A 20,689-nucleotide genomic window follows, 5' to 3' on the forward strand; every position below is an offset into this window, starting at 1 on the left:
TGGGAATAAAGATGAGGGAAGTAGATATGTCAGTGTTTGTACCGTTAGGGGAAGAGGGAGGTGTGAGCTCGCAGAACAGGATTAAGGAAGGAAAGCTAGGAGCAGGAACTGGGCTTCCCAGGTGGTGCTAGTGGTAAAGAACCTGCCTACCAGTGCAGGAGACAAGAAATGCGCGTTCAGCTCCTGAGGTAGGAAGATCCCCTTGGAAGAGGGTATGGCGACCCACTCCAGAATTCTTGCCTGGAGAACCCCATGAACAGAGGAGTCTGGCAGGCTATGCAGCCCAGAAGACCACAAAGGGTTGGACATGACTGAAGCAATTTAGGATGCACACTTGAGCAGGAACTGTATTTCACCAAGCCAGCTTCACTATAATGACCCCTGTGAAAGGTGGCCTTTCCAAATATAAAGGGCTGTATGAGGTAATTGTCACTTTAGAACTTGAGCTTCATCTTTCTGTGAAGGAAAATGTCTAACATTTGTTCGCATGTACTCTGCGTACCTTGCTAGGTACTTTGTTCATACCTTCTCCCTTGACTCTCGCTGGACCACCTGAAGTAACAATTCTCTACCTAAGAATATTCTATTAAAGTGAAGGAACTTGTTCTTGGTTGTTCATCAAGTAATGCTACGAATGCTTTATCGGTTTCCAAAAAAAGTGTAAAACATTAAATGCCCAACAGCCTTCAAACTATTTTTGACTATAGTTTAATTTTCTTTGATTATAAGATTTCAAGCCTGACAGACATGATTATAAATCATATAATTTTATTTTATTTTATCTCAGTTGTTTGGATCTTGGAGAAATGAGATCTTATTATACCTCTCAGTTATCTAGTGTGTTCTTTTTTAAGATTTTATTGTATTTTCATTAACACATAGTTGATTTACATTAAAGTATAGTTGATTTAAGGACTTCCCTGGTGTTTCAGCTGGTAAAGAATCTGCCTGCAATGCGGGAGACCTGGATTTGATCCCTGGGTTGGAAAGAGCCTCTGGAGAAGGGAAAGGCTACCCACACCAGTATTCTGGCCTGGAGAAATTCCATGGGGTCCAAAAGAATCAGACACGACTGAGTGGCTTTCACTTTCGCTTTCTTTCATAGTTGATTTACAATGTTGTTTTAGTTTCAGGTGTACAGTAAAGTGATTCAGTAACACACACACACACACACACACACACGTATTCTTTTCAGATTCTTTTTCATTATAGCTTATTACAAGGTGTTGAGTATAATTCCCTGTGCCAGACAGCAGGTCCTTGTTGTTTATCTATTTTATATGTGAAAGTGAAAGTCACTCAGTCGTGTCTGACTCTTTGAGACCCCAAGGACTATACAGTCCATGGAATTCTCCAGGCCAGAATACTGGAGTGGGTAGCCTTTCTCTTCTCCAGGGGATCTTCCCAACCCAGGGATTGAATTCAGCTCTCCCACATTGCAGGTGGCTTCTTTACCAACTGAGCCACCAGAGAAGCCCAAGAATACTAGAGTGGGAAGCCCCTCTCTTCTCCAGCAGATCTTCCTGACCCAGGAATCAAACTGGGGTTTCCTGCACTGCAGGCAGATTCTTTACCAGCTGAGCTACCAGGAAAGCCCATTTTATGTATAGCAGTATGTATTTGTTAATTCCAAACTCCTAACTTATCGTTTCCCCTACCCCCGCAGTCATCTAGTTTTAACCAAGAAACACTCTGAAATTCTTCACTGTAGCTATAGAGCAAACTTTCTGTGTCCCATTTTGGTGAAATAACAGGTGTCTTTTGTCACGTCAGGTGACCCACATTCTGCAGGGTGCTGTCATGCAGAGAGCAGAAGGGGCAGGAGGATCAGGATGTGTCAGTGTTTGGAGTAGCACCACCACTTTCTGTGTGGTCTGAAGTATGTCATTTAATCTCAGTGAGCCATTTCTGAATTTACAAAGTGCAGCATATACTACCTGCTTCACAGGAATTACTCTGAGATTTAAATGATGGAGGATGTGAAAAAGCTTGCTAAGAGTTAGTATTCTTTATACCCTTAAGGGTCTGAACCCATCTTTCTTATGAATATTTCTCCTCCATATCATGGGGGGATTGCATTGCATATGTGTTAGTCTCTCAGTTTTTTCCAACTCTTTGCAACCCACTGTAGCTCACCAGCTTCCTCTGTCCATGTATATAGTAAGTGCTTAATAAATGCTGATAATGGATTGGGACTGTTAGAAAAAAAAAAAAGAATACTGCTCAACAAGGGACATGGGTCCACTCATTTCCTGGTAAATTTCTTCTCTTGGAATCTGCTCCAATGTTGAGGTTGCTTGATCCTCCAAGGCAGCCTTGAGTTTTTGTCCCTCTGCCCTGGACTTTGTCTGCTACCCCTCATTACAGCAGGATTTCTCAGCCTTCTCACTATTGATAGTTTGAATCAGATAATCCTTTGTTGTGGCAGATTGTCCTGTGCATTGTAGGATGTTTAGACACATCTGTAGTCTCTACTTCTCCTTCTGTGCTGTGCTCAGTCATGTCTGACTCTTTGCAACCACTTGGACTATAGCCCCCAAGGCTCCTCTTGTCCGTGAGAGTTTCCAGTCAAAAATACTGGGGTGGGTTACCATTTCCTTCCTCCAGGGGATCTTCCCAACCCAAGGATTGAACTCCCATCTTCTACATCTCCTTCTTGGCAGATGGACTCTTTACCACTGAGTCACCTCTTGCCAGTAACTTCAGCCTTAAGAGCTGACCAAGTTGAACAATAAAAAATATCTCCAGACATTGCCTTTTGTCCTCTGAGGACAAAATTGCCCACAGTTGAAAAATCGCTGTATGCAACAGTCATACAACAGCCCCGAATGTGTGAGAATGAAAGTTGCTCAGTTGTGTCTAACTCTTTGTGACCCCATGGACTATATAGTCCATGGAACTCTCCAGGCCAAAATACTGGAGTGGGTAGCCATTTCCTTTGCCAGGGGATCTTCCCAACCCAGGGATAGAAGCCAGATCTCCTGCATTGCAGGTGAATTCTGTATCAGCTGAGCCACCAGGGAAGCCCAATGTGTATGTAATCATTATTAATAATTTGCCTGTGCCTGCTCCCCACCAGACTGCCAACCCCTAGAGGACAGGTCCCACACCAGACAGAAGTACACTGAATATGGAAAGAAAAGGAAAAGACACTTGAAGAACTACTCAGTTACAGTAATTGAGTTGGTTCATTATATGGATTTTTTGTTTTCTTCTGGACCAAAAGGGCAAGGACTCACCAAAACCTCAGGTCTTGTTTCTGAAACCATTAGTGCCACCACCTTTTTCTCAAGCTTCCTTTTCCCGTTCCCTGATTGCTGACAGAATTATTCAGTGTGTTCACTCAAAGTGGCATTGGCTACTTGAGACTTTAGGCTTCAAGATCCAGGCAGAGATCAAAGGTGCCTCTTTCTCTCCACCTTTTTTTTTTAAAACTTCATAACATCTTCCACCCCCAGGTTCCAAATATAATCTATACCCTGAAGATTCCTGAATTCCTAGCTAAGAACCTCCCAATGAATTCTGGAATCATGTATCCTAGCCCTACTAAGGTATCTTCTCTTGCATATTTTCCTGAAACAAAAACCTCATGTGTGTACAGTTGAACTCATACTCTTACTTCCTTGTCTGTTTTCAGCTTCCTTCTGAATTCTTTATTCCAGGGACTGGAGCAGGGCTCTGGAGTCAGTCTTCCTTTGTTCCTTGATAACTCAGTAACCTTGTGCAGAGGACTTCTCCTTTTGTTGCACCATTATCCTCATCTGATAGATGGATACTTGTCTTCCAGGGTTCTTGAGAAGATCAAATTAGGTAATGTGTGTAAATCACTTAGAAAATATTGCCTGAACTGCTTCTTAATAAATGCTAAGTGTTGTTATTGTCTAAAAACATGCCTTCTGTGTTTACTTACGTTTACATTACTCAACTGTAAGTGGCTATTAAATCCTATTATGTGCCAAGAGATGAGCTACTCACTATAGAAACCAAAACGAATGAGAAATCAGAATGATTCTCATCTCTTACTCCTCCCCTCACCATTTCCCTGTTTCCACCCAGCAAATCCCTGCGAATCCCTTTTGTTAATCCCACCTGTCATTTTTTTCAGTACGGTCCATTCTTATCCATTTCAAGTGCAATGGCTTCCATGAAGGTCTTGATCCTTTCTTGCTTAGATTATTACAGCTGCCCTTAAAACCAGCCGTTCGGCTTCCAGTTTCATATCCAGCTTGTCCGTTCATTGTCTTGCTTCCTAGTGTCTTTCACTGCCTTTATAATGAAGGTCAGCCTCTCTAGCATGATGTAGATGGCCCTCGGGGACCTGCTTATCTTTCAGGCTCACCATGGGTTGTGTCCCAACATGCTTTAGCACTCAAACTCCAACATGCCAGATTCACTCATACTGTCATACCTTTCTGGCAACTGTTGCCGCCTCCTTGTTTTCCCTCTTTTCTTTGTTAAACTAATATCTATTCATCTTTCAGTCAAATCCCCATAATTCCCTAAATTTTGAATTTTTGATGTTATACTCATTTTGATTTCTCATTCATTTCGGTTTCTGTAGCGAGTAGCTCATCTCTTGGCACACAGTAGGATTTGTAAAACTACGATTCCATAAGACTGAGTCAGCCAGTGCAGCCTTATAGAACTGCAGGAATAAAACTGAATCAGAATAAATTGACAGAATTAAGCAGCAAAATTAAGAGTGAAGAAAACATGTAGGTATCTCTAATGGATAGAATACAATGGTCAGTAGACATAGAATCTTAAAGCTGAGATCAAGTTAGAAGTCTTGACGGAAAAAGCTCATCTGTAGTAGATAATAGAGGGAGGAATACCTAGGGGCCTGGGGGTTAAGGCATGCTACCTTCTTTTACTGTCCCTGCTTTCAAGGAGTTTGATCTCATGAGGGAGAACACCAGAGAAAAAAGTGAATCATTTCTTACAATGGAGTACTATTTAAAAAGGTACACACCTAGTGTTATGGCAACAGAGATGAAGTAATTTTTCAACAAATGGGGTCACGTCATTGCCTGGGGGCCAGAAATGACCAGCTCAAACATCAAAGACACATGTGCAGTGGGCAGATGTTTTACATCATTTCCAAGCCTCCTGTGCCAGTAACAGCTTCATATAAAGAGCCTGATCAAAGATCGAGTTCAGTGGACCAGACTGCCTTGGGTTCACATGGCCTGAGCCACAAAAGATGCCAGTGTTTCATCATTTTCTACCTAAGTGTTTTTTTGACTAGTTTGCTGCTAAAAGCATGTCCTTTTTTTTTTTTCCCCTCCTTTTCAATCCCTTTATTTTAACTCAAACTGTTCTGCTAAAAGATTACTCTCAACTTATGTTACCTCCCAACAGTCTCTGCCCACAACGCTGCCCAAGGCTCTCAAATCCTCGGACTAGACAGTGGGGTCGGGTAGAGCACAGCATGTGCCTGGAAATAGACACTCTGCAGGATGAATATATGTGGTCCCCAAGTCCGGAGGGCGGTGTGGTGGAGCCTTGAGAACACCCCCTGGACTGCAAGAGCACCTGTCCCGGGCTTCTGAGCCCACTCCATCTGTTGCTCAGAAGCAGCCCTGCTTCTTCGGAAACCTTCATCCTCTCTACTTGAAATGCTGGCTGAGGATAGGACCAGGCAGTGTTTGCCCAGGAAGCTGGGAATTTAGGCAGAACAAGGGAACAGTGTCTCCTTTGTGAGCCTCCATGAGGAGTCCCACTCCCCCACAACCCTGCCGGCCCCTCAAATCATCAGATAGCTGGGGATGAGCTAGAGTTCTGTCTCAGGCTCCAGAGGGGAGAAGGAAGGAAGCCCACGCAGTCTTCAGTGCAGCTGAAATATCCCTGATCTGACAGGGGCCCGGTTGCAGGGAGGAAGGAGACTCTTCTGATTTGATTTTAATAATTACAACAGCATCAAAAATATGAATGTTCAGCACAACCTCTGTGTGCGTGTGTAAAGGTACGTCCTTTTTTCAGGAAGATTATTTTTCAGACCTGACATGTAAAGTGGGGGAGCATAGGATACAGCTTTCTCAACACTAAGGAGATGGCCAAAGCATCATTTATTGTCACTAATCGGAAAGATCCTCAGAGAAACGGCAACTCACTCCAGTAGTCTTGCCTGGGAAATCCCATGAACAGAGGAACCTGGAGAGCTACAGTCCATGGGGGTCACAAAAGTGTCGGACATGACTGAGCGACTAAACAGCAACGATAAACCATTTTAATCCACGATTTCCTTGAAGGAACCATGTTGTTCTGGTTGGGTCAAGGAATGCATTTCTTTGTTGTTCAAATATGTGCCTTTATATATTCTATTGGGAAAATCTCTAATCATGTTTTATCTTTTGAATTGTCAGCTCATCTTCTTGGGAAGGATTTCTCTTCCTTTTTTTTGACAGATTGAGTATCACATCCTGCCCTTCAATTAGGGTAATGTAAACAGTTTCCACTCCTGTTATGTATCCACCACTTCATCATTGAGGTGAAATAGCAGTGAATCACATCCCTGGTTGTGTTTCAGGATTCAATAAACTGTATTTTCAAGCTAGTTGTTAGCGTTTGAAGTCAATATTTGTCCATTTCTCAGAAACCTTTTACCAACCCCAGAAGATTTGGCTCTTGACTGCTTTGTGTGGAAGGAGCCACCACCCTTGCCCTCTACCCAGTCTAGAGTCTAAAGCCTGGGACTGTTTCAAGGGAAGTGCTGAACTGATGTGCAAGAAAGACCCTTTATCAAGACTTGGTCTGATTTTGCTGTTGCACAACTGTCACACCGAAATCCCTTCCGCTCCTACAGAAGGGAATACTCACTTCTGCCAGCAGCTTCCTGCCAGAAGTTGGAATGGTTCCCTGTAAATAGTCGGAGTAGCGGGGGTGGAAGAGCTTTCTTCTCTCCCCACGCTGCCTCTGCTTCTGGCAAAGGTTTGGATATTGGCAGGGGCGCCCCGCCCCTGCACAGTCTGTTCCTGGAGGTGGGGAATTCCTCTTACTTCCAATTACCAGTTTCTTTACATGAGGGAGGACATTTTTTGGCACAGATTATCCTTTTCACTTCATGTCTGGCTGACAGCGCCCTTGCTAATTTATTTTTTTGGCATTTTTTATGCATTTGTTAAGATGTCAAATGGTACGCACAGAGCTTTGGAGTGAAGGCTGAGCTTACATCCTGGAGCTTGCAGTAGGTATGGGATGTTGGAAGTTCTCTTTGGAATAGAAGCTATAGTACTGGGTAAATAGAGGGTGTCAAAAGTCGTTCAGTTGGGTCTGTTTGTGATCCCATGGATTGTAGCCCACCAGGCTCCTCTGTCCTTGGAATTCTCCAGACAAAAATACTGGAGTAAGTGGGTAGCCATTCCCTTTTCCAGGAGATCTTCCCCACCCAGTAATCGAACCCAGGCCTCCCATATTGCAGGCAGATTCTTTACCATCTGAACCACCAGGGAAGTCCAAATATAGGGTGTCTTGTGTGATTTACTTGTCTTCTTGCAAAAGTCTTATGACCCTTTAGTGAAGAGTGAACCACAGAATCCTAAACTTGTAAGTGTATCAGGATTTGAAAATTCATGTTCCCCATTGCCTTCATTTCCCTGCTAAGGAAGTTAAAGCCCCAAAACACTTAGTGATTCACCTAAGGCCACCCAGCTGGCCAGTGCTAGAACCTATGCCAGAATACCAGTCTTCTCTCCTTGTCTTGCATTATTTTCGCTATATTTCAATGTTTTGAAAGTACTGGTCACTTAGTACATTGTATTAGGTACAGCAAATTTATCTTCATAGTTCCTTCTGTGTAGGATGGGGAAAAAAAGAGAAAACCTTACCCTTTCCCCACCCAAACAATTCTGACTAGCTGTATAGCCATTCTCGATGGATTGGCTATAATTCTTGCAACTAGATTGAGTTGCCTGAAAAAAGGGTCATGTCAGTAGTTTTCCCCTCTCCCAAGTGGTTGGAACCCTTTGTGGAAATGCCAGCCAGCTGAAACATGTCAAAATCAATCTGTAATTTTGGAGGCTGTGGAAAAGCAGCTCCTGTTGCCTGCGCTGGACAGTCTGTTCTATTATACTATCTGAAACATTAATAGTGCATTTGTGAAGGCATACTCAGGAAGAAGAGAGCTCACAAATTGTTTTTTCAGAGGAAGTGATTATAATAAACAACTGATTTGAGTGAAAGTGGCTCAGAAAATATTTCAGGTTCTGGCTGAGACTCCTATATGGTTAATTAAGTAATTTTTACAAATCTCTTATGAAACCTGATGTTACGAAGTGATTTTTTTTAAATAAAAAGTTAATGAACACGGTATCTGTTCAGAACAATTGCTTTTAAATTCACTGGTCAGATGGGAAAGGATTTTCTGGTAATGATGTTAGAAGAGACTCACCACACATTTCTTGACTGGATTGTGTTATACCAGAAGGTTACTACTCTGATCCAGAGTCTGACTGATTTTTTTTTTCTTGTAAGCGCTGATCTTCTAACTTGAATTTTAGTGACCTTTACCTTACAGTCCATTATTTTATTTATTTTATTTATTTTGGCTGTGCTGTACAACATGTGGGGTCTTAGTTTCCTGACCAGAGCTCAAATACAAACCCCCTGCATTGGAAACCTGGAGTATTAACCACTGGATGCCCAGGGAAGTCCTGTGATTAAATTTAAAGGAAATTTGAACCCCTTGCATTGGAAGCCTGGAGTATTAACCACTGGACACCTAGGAAAGTCCTGTGATTGAATTTAAAGGAGATACTGCACATAATGGTAGTTAAAATCCAGAGCCCATAACAACGTGGTCTTTTTCTTTTTTGACAGCAGTTATTAAAAGGGCAGGGATGTAAAACTTATGATGGTGTCATTAGTGGCTAAAACTTAACACTTTAACATTTAAATATGAAAATAGTGATAAAGGACATTTGGTGTTAGAGTCATTTTCAAATGAAAGTATCAGACATATGTTATGAACTTGTGTGAAAAATCAGTACAGTTTACATTTGGGGGGCAGCTTAAGAAAACAACTAAAGCTTTAAAAAATGTTCTCTACTCTTAGACTTTATGTTTATTAGTATTTCTGACGTTTATAGGATCTTGCTGGTGGCTCAGACGGTAAAGCATCTGCCTACAATGCAGGAGACCTGGGTTCGATCCCTGGGTCAGGAAGATCTCCTGGAGAAGGAAATGGCAACCCACTCCAGTACTCTTGCCTGGAAAATTCCGTGGACGGAGGAGCCTGGTAGGCTGCAGTCCATGGGGTCGCAAAGAGTCGGACACAACTGAGCGACTTCAGTGTTATGTCATGTCTGACATTTATGGACATGGGACTGACAGTTTCTTACACACAGTGGGTGCTCTGCAGATATTGGCAGGTCATAGTATAGAATATTAAAAATTTTAAGGAAAATTTTGGTATCAACTTTTTATTTATGTGTTTTAAAAATGTATTTTTGAAGTATAGTTGATTTACAATGTTGTGTTAGTTTCAGTTGTACAGCAAAGGGATTCAGTTTTGCGTATACATATATATATTCTTTTTCATATTTTCCATTATGATTTATAATAGGATATCGAATTTAACTTCCTTGTGCTAAGTAGTAGGACCTTGTTGTTTATCCATTCTGTATATAATTACTTTCATCTGCTAATCCCATGCTCCCACTCCATCATTCTCCTATCCCCCGGTGGAAACCACAAATCTGTTTTCTAGGTCTATGAGTCTGTTTCTATTTTGTAAATAAGCTCATTTGTGTCAAAGTTTAGATACTACATATATGTGATATCATAGGGTATTTGTCTTTTTCTTTCTGACTTACTTCATTTAGTATGATAAGCCTCTAGGTCCGTAAATGTTGCTGCAGAGGTCATTATTTTTTTATGTTTTATGGCTGAGGAGTTTTCTACTGTATGTATGCACCACGTCTTCTTTAACCATTCATTTCTTGATGGACACTTAAGTTGTTTCCATGTCTTTAGCTGCATTATTTATATATTTTTGTTTGCTTAGAATTTTATTGTAATTTTGAGAAAATCCTCAGACATTTTGGATTTTTACCAGTTCTTTTAAATTAATAATATTCTAAATTGATGTGAAAAAAGTTATAAAAATTCAAATTTCCCAAGAGGAAATGAGGGGGCTGTTTTTGTGGTTGTTGTTGCTGGTGGTTTTGTGAATATAATACTCAACTTTTCTCTTTAAAAACTCATATTCTGACGTAGGGTGCAGCATGCTTGGGGCTGGTGCATGGGGATGACCCAGAGAGATGTTGTGGGGAGGGAGGTGGGAGGGGGGTTCATGTTTGGGAACGCATGTAAGAATTAAAGATTTTAAAATTTTAAAAAATAAAAAAAAAATTAAAAAAACAAAAGAAATCTAAAAAAAACAAAAAAATAAAAAAAACAAAAAAAATAAAAACTCATATAATTTAGGAAAGTTCAGTTCAGCTCTGTCACTCAGTCATGTCTGACTCTTTGCGACCCCATGGACTTCAGCATGCCAGGCTTCCGTGTCCTTAACCAACTCCTGAAGCGTACTCAAACTCATGACCATCATGTTGGTGATGCCATCCAGCCATCTCATCCTCTGTCGTCCCCTTCTCCTCCCATCTTCAGCTTTCCCACCATCAGGGTCTTTTCCACTGAGTCAGTTCTTTGCATCATGTGGCCAAAGTACTGGAGTTTCAGCTTCAACATCAGTCCTTCCAATGAATATTAGGATTGACAGGATGGATCTCCTTGCTGACCAAGGGACTCTCAAGAGTCTTCTCTAACACCACAGTTCAAAAGCATCAATTCTTCAGCGCTTAGCGTTCTTTATAGTCCAACTCTCACATCCATACATGACTACTGGAAAAACCATAGCTTTCACTAGACAGACCTTTGTTGATAAAGTAATGTCTCTGCTTTTTAGTATGCTGTCTAGGTTGATCACAGCTTTTCTTCCAAGGAGAAAGTGTCTTTTAATTTCATGGCTGCAGTCACCATCTGCAGTGATTTTGGAGCCCCCCAAATAAAGTCTGTCACTGTTTCCCCATCTATTTGCCATGAAGTGATGGGACTGGATGCCATGTTCTTAGTTTTCTGAATGTTGAGTTTTAAGCCAACTTTTTAACTCTCCTCTTTCACTTTCATCAAGAGGCTCTTTAGTCCTTCTTCACTTTCTGCCATAAGGGTGGTGTCATCTGCATACTTGATGTTATTGATATTTCTCCCAGCAATCTTTTCTCTTTAAAAAAATCATATAATTTAGGAAAGTATAAAAAAATAAATACCCATCAGTGCACCCTTCATCTTCCAAATCTGCCATAGGTTAATTTCATATTATTTCTGTCACTGGCCGCCTTGCCTTGCATCTCTTTTTCTATCACTAGGTGCAGCTGCACCAGGTAAAAACATTTGCAAAAAACACATGGATGGAACATCTGTCGATTCCTCACACTGATGATCCCCTCCACGCTGAGAGGTATCTGACATGTGACTGCATTAGTGATCACTAATCACTTATTTGAATTCTGCTGATAAATGTAACAGAACATTCACAATAATTAGTAGATCACAGATTTCCTTTCTCCTTGTTCAGAGAGAATGTATGACCAAGGAACGTATCATACCAAGCAAATTCTAGATTATGTTGAGTAGTGAAATCTTCTTTATAATTGTTATTATTTTGATAAATGGTGTCCAGACATAGTGCTCTCTCTCTCTTTTTTTTTTTTACAGTAGATAAAAGTTTTATTAGACTGCAGTGTTGTTTCATGGAAATTAAGATGAACATGTTTCACACAAGATATTTTGCCATGAAGCTATACATAAAACATATAAATAGGTCACATGATACAGAGAAACAAGACTTGTGATCTTCACATTTACAGGAATTTACAAAATCTTCTCTGAAGGAAATGTGTTAAAATTCAGTCAAACTTCTCATCTTGAAAGTAATCCGCAGAACTGAGATATTCTTGAAGTTGATCCTATTTCTGTTTATTGTGTGACATGAAATCATCTGTTTCCATGGTCCTGGTGTTATACAGCTTTCCTGATAAATGCACTGAGTATTTACAGTGGCGATGCAACCCACAAGCCTGGCAGGAACAGTTCTCAGGATTCTTCGGTTGGATACTTACCCTAGAATAATTTTCTACTCACTCCTTGTATTGCTCTTTCCAACGACTTCTAGAGACTAAATTCTCTAGACGAGGCTGAACAAAGCGGTTATCCAAATAATAAAGAGAAGTCAACATATCTTGTGCGTACGATTTCTGCCTGGTGCCATCATATAAAGTTCCCAGAAAAGATCCATCTAGAGCATTGATCAGAAGAGCCTTCACAACTCTTTCAAAGTGAGTATAGTGGTCACTAAAAGAATAAAGAGAATTCTGTTTTATTGATTTCCGTTGTGATGTAGTCAATTGCTTTCCTTGTTGGCTTTTATTCTCTTCATCACCCTCCTCATCCTGTACTACAAAGCCATCAATAATATAATGATCTCCATCTTCACCAAATTCATAATCATTGTCTTCTTCCTCTTCCTCCTCAACATCATTGTCATCACTGCTGGGGGAGGATTTCTTTTCAGAGTCCTCAAAATCTCTACTACTATTATGTCTCTGACGAGATCTCTGTTTTGAGAGTCCTTCCAGTTTCTGCAGCTGTTCTCGCTTCCTTGTGGCTGAAGTTTTTTCAGGAATGTTTTGCTCCATCTCCACTGAGGAACATTCATCTTCGACCACTCTGCGTGGACGTTTAACCCTCACTTTCCTAGCTAGGATATCACTGTCGTCACTCTCATCACTGTCACTCATCACAGAGGAGATCCTTTTTCTCTTCCCTCGCTTGATGCGTTCTTCTTCTAGATCCTCCTCTGTTATTTGTCCAGTGTGTTTGCGGAGATCACCCTCCTCTTGACCTGAACCCTTTTCATGATCTGCTAAGTCAATACATCCATGTTTAGTTTTGTTCTTTTCTTCTTCATATGTGGAACTATTGTCAGTGTTAATGAGATGCTTACTACTGGTTCCTTCACCTTCAACATTAATTAATTTAAGCTCTCTTTCATTTTCTGGCTTCTTAATGTGATCAGACCCCTTGCTATTGTCAGGATCTTCGTCACTGTCAACACTTTCATCACTCTCAAGCTCGTCACCACTCTCACATAACTGTGCGACACTTCTTTTAGTCCACCTCCAATCGACTCGAGATTTCTGTTCATGCCCTTGAGTTTTAGAATTTTTCCTTGTTTCATATCTTCTAACATGTACCATTTTCACTTAAGCTTCAAAGATCACACAGCTCGTTAGTGACAGAACAGGGATTAGAAACCAGGTCTTCTGATTCCCAGTCCAGCGTTACACAATGACTGCTTCCAAACCTCCCCAGCCTTCTCTTTTTTTTAATTCAAAGAATTTTTTTCCTGCTAATTTACACTGGTGATCACTTATATGATTAGTGTTATTGGAAGAAGCAAATGTATGTTTTATATTGCTGAATTTTGAAATAAAAATTTAATCTTTGATAGTTTATATTTGAACTGCAAAAGCATGGATAATTTTATGGTTTTTCAGTGAATCATTCTTATAAAAGAAACTTTGAAGAATTGCTCTACTCACTTAAATCCACTATGGCAGCAATTTGTTTTGATTTCTTCATACCATTTGCTTTCCATTAGCTGATTTTGTCTCATGGTAGGAGAGTCATTCTAAGGGGGAGAAAGGATGTGCACTCACATTCATGTGAACAGTCACTCACCTCTGACAACTGGATTGCTCAGGGCTGCTAGAGACAACACCGCAACTTTCCAAGTCGCTGCCCTTACTCAGTTCAGGTTTGCAGCCTGGAGCTTGCTTTCAGCACTGCCTCGAGGTCCTCTTGGGAGTCTCTTGTGCTCTCCACGTGCTGGCTCACACCATCCTCCTCAGGTGTCCTCACCTCCTGTTTTCTGGTCCAGATGACAAACCTGCAATGCTTACCACCTCCCTGTACCACAGCCTTTCCACATATTGAACAATAATATTGAACAGACATGAAATTGTCAATGTTTGACTGGTTTTGACTTGCAGAATCAGCAGTCGCATCTGCTTCAAGCCACTGCATGCTTGGTTTTCATGTTTTCATCCTTCTACCGTTCCCTGACTTCTAGGAATAGTTGACCCTTCCTTGAAAGGTTCATTCATCCATCTCAGGGACTCATAAACTATTTCGCTTCTGGGATCCACGTCCACCTCCATCGGTTATCCTTTTCTTTTCATGGCTTCCACTTCTAACGTTCACCTTGGCTCCTTTCATTAACATATAACTTAACCAAGTAATTTCTGTCTTTATATTTGACTTTAACAACTATAGACAACATTCCACATGTATAAACAAGAAATATAAAATGTGTGTGCAGAGTAAAGAATAATTATATAACAAACACAATTGGTTTAGCTTAACACTAGATCCTTTCTGATACTTCTGAACAGTTATGTGCTCTGATCACTCTTCCTTATCTCCTCCAAACAATATCCTAAATTTTATATTATTTTCCCCTTTTTCTTTAATCACATATGTATGTCTCTTTAAAAATCTTTTGTAATAATCTCACATGCTATTTAATATAAATGCTACTGGAGAAGGAAATGGCAACCCACTCCAGTATTCTTGCCTGGGAAATCCCCATGGACAGAGGAGCCTAGTGGGCTACATTCTGTGGGGTTGCAAAAGAGTCAGACACAATTTAGAGACTAAACAACAACAAGTATATTCTACAAGAAGTCCTTAAATAAAATATAGAGTCTTTAAAAAATATAAATGCAACGATAATATCTTCTGAAACCAGGCTTTTCACTCACATTTGTGAGATTAATTCCACATTAACACATAGTTTTCTCTCATCTGATTCCCATTTTCCAGGTGTGCTGTTGGAGACTCTATACCTGATCATGTTGTTGTTCAGTCACCAAGTTGTGTCTGACTCTTCATGACCCCATGGACTGCAGCATGCCAGGCTTCCCTGTCCCTCACCATCCTCTGGAGTTTGCCCAAGTTCATGTCTGTTGAATCGATGATGCCGTCCAACCATCTCATCCTCTGTCACCCTCTCCTTCTGCCTTCAATCTTTCCCAGCATCAGGGTCTTTTTCAATGAGTCAACTGTTCACATCAGGTGGCCAAAATATTGGAGCTTCAGCTTTAGCATCAGTCCTTCCAAAGCGTATTCAGGGTTGATTTCCTTTAGGATTCACTGGTTTGATCTCCCTGCTTTCAAAGGGACCGTCAGGAGTCTTCTCCAGCAACACAGTTCAAAAACAGCAATTCTTCAGACCCCTGCCTTCATTATTGTCCAACTCTCACACCCATACTTGACCACCAGTAGAGCTATACCTGATGCATGTCCTGAATTCCAAACAAAGTAACTTCTCACTTTTTATTCCCTGACTTTAGCTTCTTTTGTTTCACTTTGTCAGTTTTGTTGCCAGAAAGAAAACTCTTCTGTCTTAAACAGAAAGGCAATACCCTCTGCTTAATTGTGTCTCTATTTCTCACTGCTGTCCTTTCTCTTTTCCTTCAAAACTAAAATCTTAGAGTAGTTCCCATTGATTGTCTCTATGTCTTGGCCTCCCAGCCAGGTTTCGTTTGACCTCTTGATAGTTGGCTTCTCCATGTTTTTATTTTTCTTTAATCTTTGTGACAAAGCTCATGACAGGCTCTTTTTCCCCCTCTTTTTCTGCTTAATGTTAAATGTAAGCCTCCAAGAGTGTATAATCAGATTTTCTTGGTTTGAGCGCGCTGTACCTGATTTTAATAAGCATTCCTTTTATTTTCATATTGATGGCATAAAGACTCCCTTACATAATGTAAAAGGCTCCTGAAATTATAATTATGCTCTTTAAGTCTCATATTAAGACAGTGTGGGTGAGGTGGTAAGAGAAGGAGGAGAAACAACTTTGCATCAGAAAGTGCTTAAACCCATTTTAAATACGTCCTGAATAATAGTGATAGAAGTAAACTTGGAAAAAATTCTAATGGAATATTGTCTTCTATCCAGGTATTCAGTTCACTTTGGAATGTGACAGTTATCAAGACTCTGAAATATCACAGATGTTTGGCAGCAGGATTAATAGCTGCTTCTCACTTAAACCAGGAAATTACTAGTAGGATTATTGTGCTTAAGACATATATATTGTCTGCATTTGCAAAGTTTAGCAAAGATTATTAAAATAATGATCTAGGTAATTCAAAACCAAGAACTTTGTTGCCTAAATTACTAATATCTCTATTCAAATAATTATCTCAATAATTTAACATCGATTATACCTTTACACCTATGTACATGAAGATATTCAGTTTGGTCAATATCATGGGGCTGCATGGAGAAAGAAATGGCAACCCACTCCAGTATTCTTGCTTGGGAAATCCCATGGACAGAGGAGCCTGACAGGCTACAGTCCATGGGGCTGTAGAAGTCAGACAAGACTTAGCCACTGAACCGCCACCCACAATGGGGCTGCAAGCAAGTGATGAATAGCAGAGATAGCCCTCAAGTTGCTGCCAATCGAGAGGAGAAAAAAAAATCAAAGTAGAGAAGTAATTTATATTGCAGATCAGCCTACAAATGGCATTTACAGAACAGAAAAGGTATATAAAGATTCATGTGAAAAGAGAACTTGACTCTCACAAACTGTATGACAATTTTCTTTTGGAGCAGATTTAAGAGACTACATCTCAAACCTGATTTATGAAATTCCTTTTATTTTTATATAGCCACTGTATTGATGGGTTATTTGCATATCATCTGTATTCTAATACATGATAAATTTATTTCATTCATCAAACCTGTGTTGTTACGAAACTATCTTCCACTACAAACAGCAGGCACACAAAGCCTGATAAGATGTAGTTGAAAAGTTTAGGGTAGTAAGGAGGTAGATATGGACCATGGGGTAAGGGAAGGAAGCATTAGACATTTGAGATTAACAGATGCAAAATATTATATGTAGGATGAATAAGCAACAAGGTCTTACTGTATAGCACGGGGAACTATATTCAATATCCTGTGATAATTCATAACAGTGGGCTTCCCTGGAAGCTCAGCTGGTAAAGAATTCACCTGCAATGTGGGAGACCTGGATTTGATCCCTGGGTTGGGAAGATCCCTTGGAGGAGGAAATGGCAACCCACTGCAGTATTCTTGCCTAGAGAATCCCCATGGGCAGAGGAGCCTGGTGAGCTACAGTTCACGGGGTGGTAAAGCATCACCCATGACTGAAGCAAGCACAGCACTGCACAGCATAAAGCATAATAAAAGAGAATATGAAAAAGAATTTTTATATATATGTATAACTGAGTCACTTTTGTGTACAGCAGAAATGAAACACAACTTTGTAGATCAACTATGCTTCAATAGAACAATAAAAAAAAAAAAGAAACGGTATTCTCAGTACAATATAAAAAGTGCTCCAATGTGTACAGTACTGTAATGGTCCGATGGAGAGGCAGGCAGGAGCTCTGACTGATTAGATGAAGCAGATTGCACAGGCTTCCAGACCCAGTGGGACTCTTGAAGGATGAATAGAAACTTAGCAGAGGGACACACGAAAAAGCGGGTTCCAGGTTTTCTGCCCAGGTGGATATTTATCAAGGATTTTTCTCCAACTCTGCATGGGATTGGCAAAAGTCTATGATAGACCTCTTCTGAGACCCTGTGATTCGTTCTAGCATTGCTCCAGTCTCCACTCTCCATCCTCTGATCGCAGCCTCTTATTTTTCTTTTTCATCTACTTTCCCTGATTTCTGACCCTAGGCTCTGAATGGTCCAGTATGCATGTGTCAGGTGTTGTCAGTTTGGATGAGGCTGGGGAACCAGACACCACAGGAAAGAAAGGAGCCTGAGAAGAGTCAGAGAAGCAAAATGGGCGTGTGGCACGTTGGGAGCAGGAGTGAATATGCCTGACTAGAGCATAGGTGGGATGCTTATGGAGAGGAGGCGGGAATGGAGTTGACCAGAGACAGCAGGGTCCAGAACCCAGAGCAACATACGTGCTTTTCTGAGGAGTTTCGACATTATCACGTTCAAAATGAGAAAACCCTGAAAGGCTTTCCAAGTGGCGCAATGACATGAAAGGCTTGTGTAGCAAGTATATGTGTCCTGTTTAGCTAGTTTGATTGTTTCTGCGCTGAAGCCATTGATGAGGTTGCTGTTCTGACCTGCTTTCAGGAGGGAACTTCTGTGGGAGTATTAATAGTTGGCCAGCAGCCTGCAGGTGCCATATCTTCTGCTTTGCCACTGCATGCCCACAGGGCTTCAGGGGTGATGACTGAGCGTGGCAAGGGGCCGGGGCCAGGCCAGTTCTGCCCAGAGGGGACTCATTCTAGTGAGTATGCTTGAGGCGAAGCTGGCAGCCTTTCTCAGAGCCGAACACATGAGTCTCCTCCTATTCAACCCTTCTCTTTCTTTTCATGGTTGCCAAGGGTTTCTGGTGGTCTGTGGGTTCCTCTCTTTCTTCCCGAACCCTCCCTCTTTATCTGTCACAGGTGTTTCTCCCGGTAATCTCTTTCAGTTCTAATTCTGTCTTGGCATCAGCCTTTCATAGAGTATGAACTGACATACGATGCCTCAAAAACCTATTTTTAAATTTTAGTATGTATCTTTAAGTGGTTGTTTCCATTTTTACCCTCTGAACTAGCATGCTTTCTTTATATGAAATACACTGTTTCATGAAGTCAGAGGTAACCTTAAATAAATTATCTCAGGACAGTTTGGACCCCCGGGCATGCCAAGCTTCTCTGCACAAGTTTATCATTACAACTACTTGGGGTCTGACAGGCTTCTAGGGAACTAGGGCAGAACTGCCAGCCTTACTTAGTTCTACTTAATAATGTATTTCCCACATCCCATCATGGCAGGATTGGCTCAAGTTCAATGAGTTGATGGACAGGAAATGCTTCAGACAGAGGGGATTTTTTTTCTTGACTGTCATTCTTATAAAGCATTTTGATATCTCATGACTAGCAGGTGGTTAGATAAAGGAGGAAGATAATTTAGCATCTTAAAAGCCTGTGACCTAGCGTTTGGGAAGACAGGATTAATTACAGCAAATCACCATGTGATTTTTGCGGCAGTGTTTCTCTTTGGAATGTTATGCCTTATGGATGAAGAGCAATTTCTCTCTGTTTCTTTAATAAAAAGTCACTTTAAGTAAAAACAGTGAATCATGTTCTTGAAGGAGGTTGTGATCTTCAAACATGAGAAAAGCATGTACGTTAACCTTTTTGTTTTTAGAAGGTCTGTCATATTGCAGTTTATATAATATGACTAACAGCAAAACTATGCACTATATTTATTTAAAATAAAATGCTAGGCTGAGTATCAAGGTTTTTGAAACTAAAGTGAATTTGTTTAAGTTGTAGAATTGAGTGTTATTTAATCTCTTGGGCAGACTTTCAAGTGTCCCTGTGATCAGAGCTCTTCTGTGAATTCTCTGTGAATGGGGATTCCTGGTGTGGTCCAGGATTTAGGGAGGGATGGAAGACCAACCTCATGGTTTTGGGTGTACTGCTTTGCTCTCATTTTATACATTAGGATCTCTTCAGTAAGTAACAACTAAAAGGCTGAGAGAAATTCAAATGGATTCAGAATATGTGAAATGATAAAATATTAAATATCTTTAACATTAACTTTTACATTAAAGATATATATGTATTAAGTCCTAATGACATAACTGTAATTGTGGGCATTTTCTAGTAAGTTTTCATTTAAAGAGAACACATAGTAGTTGCTTAAATGTGAAATGAACCATGTGACAAAAGATCTCCTATTTATTTGAATTTGTTTAATAGTACTAGGAAGTCTATCTGGTAGAAGGATTTCATTTGATGTAATTTTATAGTATTAAGACCCATGCACAATTAAGATATTGCTTCTGTTCATGTGACACATTACTTGCTTAAACAAAGCTAAATTATAATCAGTGAACATGACAAGAGTGATTATTTCAAAAGCCCAAGTGAAATGCTAATGAAATCATGTCTTAATTCTGATAAGATTGAATTGGGGGGGGGGGAAACCTTCTTATTCAATTAAGAATAGGTTATCAGTGTTGCTCTAGAAAAACCACAGTGGATTGTAGACTTGGCTACTGCTGGGAGGCTGCAATTGTCAAGTGGAAGTTTTGGAAAAGTCAAAATGGCACCTCCCATTGACACTAGAGATTTGTTTTAAACCAGCAATGGACCATGTTGGGGTAAGTGGATAAGGCAATAAAGCAAACCAGTGCCATTTTTGGAAGTGTTTGTTTATTTATTTTTTAATCTTATGCTTACAGAATTTTTACAAGTATAGTACAAAGAACATTTTTCCCTAAGTCATTTGAAAATATTCAATAACTCGTTGGCATGATATCCTCACCTTCAAGCACTCTAATGTGCATTTCTTACAAACAGAAACATTTTCCATGTAACTTACATTATAACCACTGAATTCAAAACTTTCACGTTGGTACATTACCACCATCTAATTTTCAGGCTTTACCCAAGTTTGGCCAGTTATCTCAGTGAAGGATCCAGTCCAGGATCGTGCGTTGGATTCAGTAGTCATGTCTCTTTAATATCCTTCAGTCTGGAATGCTTCTTTAGTCTTTCCCAGACTTTCATGATCTTGAAAGGCCAGTTATTGTAGGATGTCTTTTAGTGTGGGTTTCTCTGATGCTTCTTTGTTAGAT

At 40.4% G+C, this 20,689-nt stretch overlaps 1 protein-coding gene and 1 pseudogene across 2 annotated transcripts in view; one reads left to right on the forward strand and one right to left on the reverse strand.

Annotated features, from left to right (window-relative positions):
• Window positions 1–20,689, forward strand: part of TMEM200A (transmembrane protein 200A) — an 89,296-nt gene that overhangs the window by 28,175 nt on the left and 40,432 nt on the right. The window lies entirely within an intron of this gene.
• Window positions 11,618–13,358, reverse strand: LOC102189867 (annotated as a pseudogene).

This window comes from Capra hircus, chromosome 9 (assembly GCF_001704415.2).
Source record: "Capra hircus breed San Clemente chromosome 9, ASM170441v1, whole genome shotgun sequence".
Lineage (NCBI taxonomy): Eukaryota > Metazoa > Chordata > Mammalia > Artiodactyla > Bovidae > Capra > Capra hircus.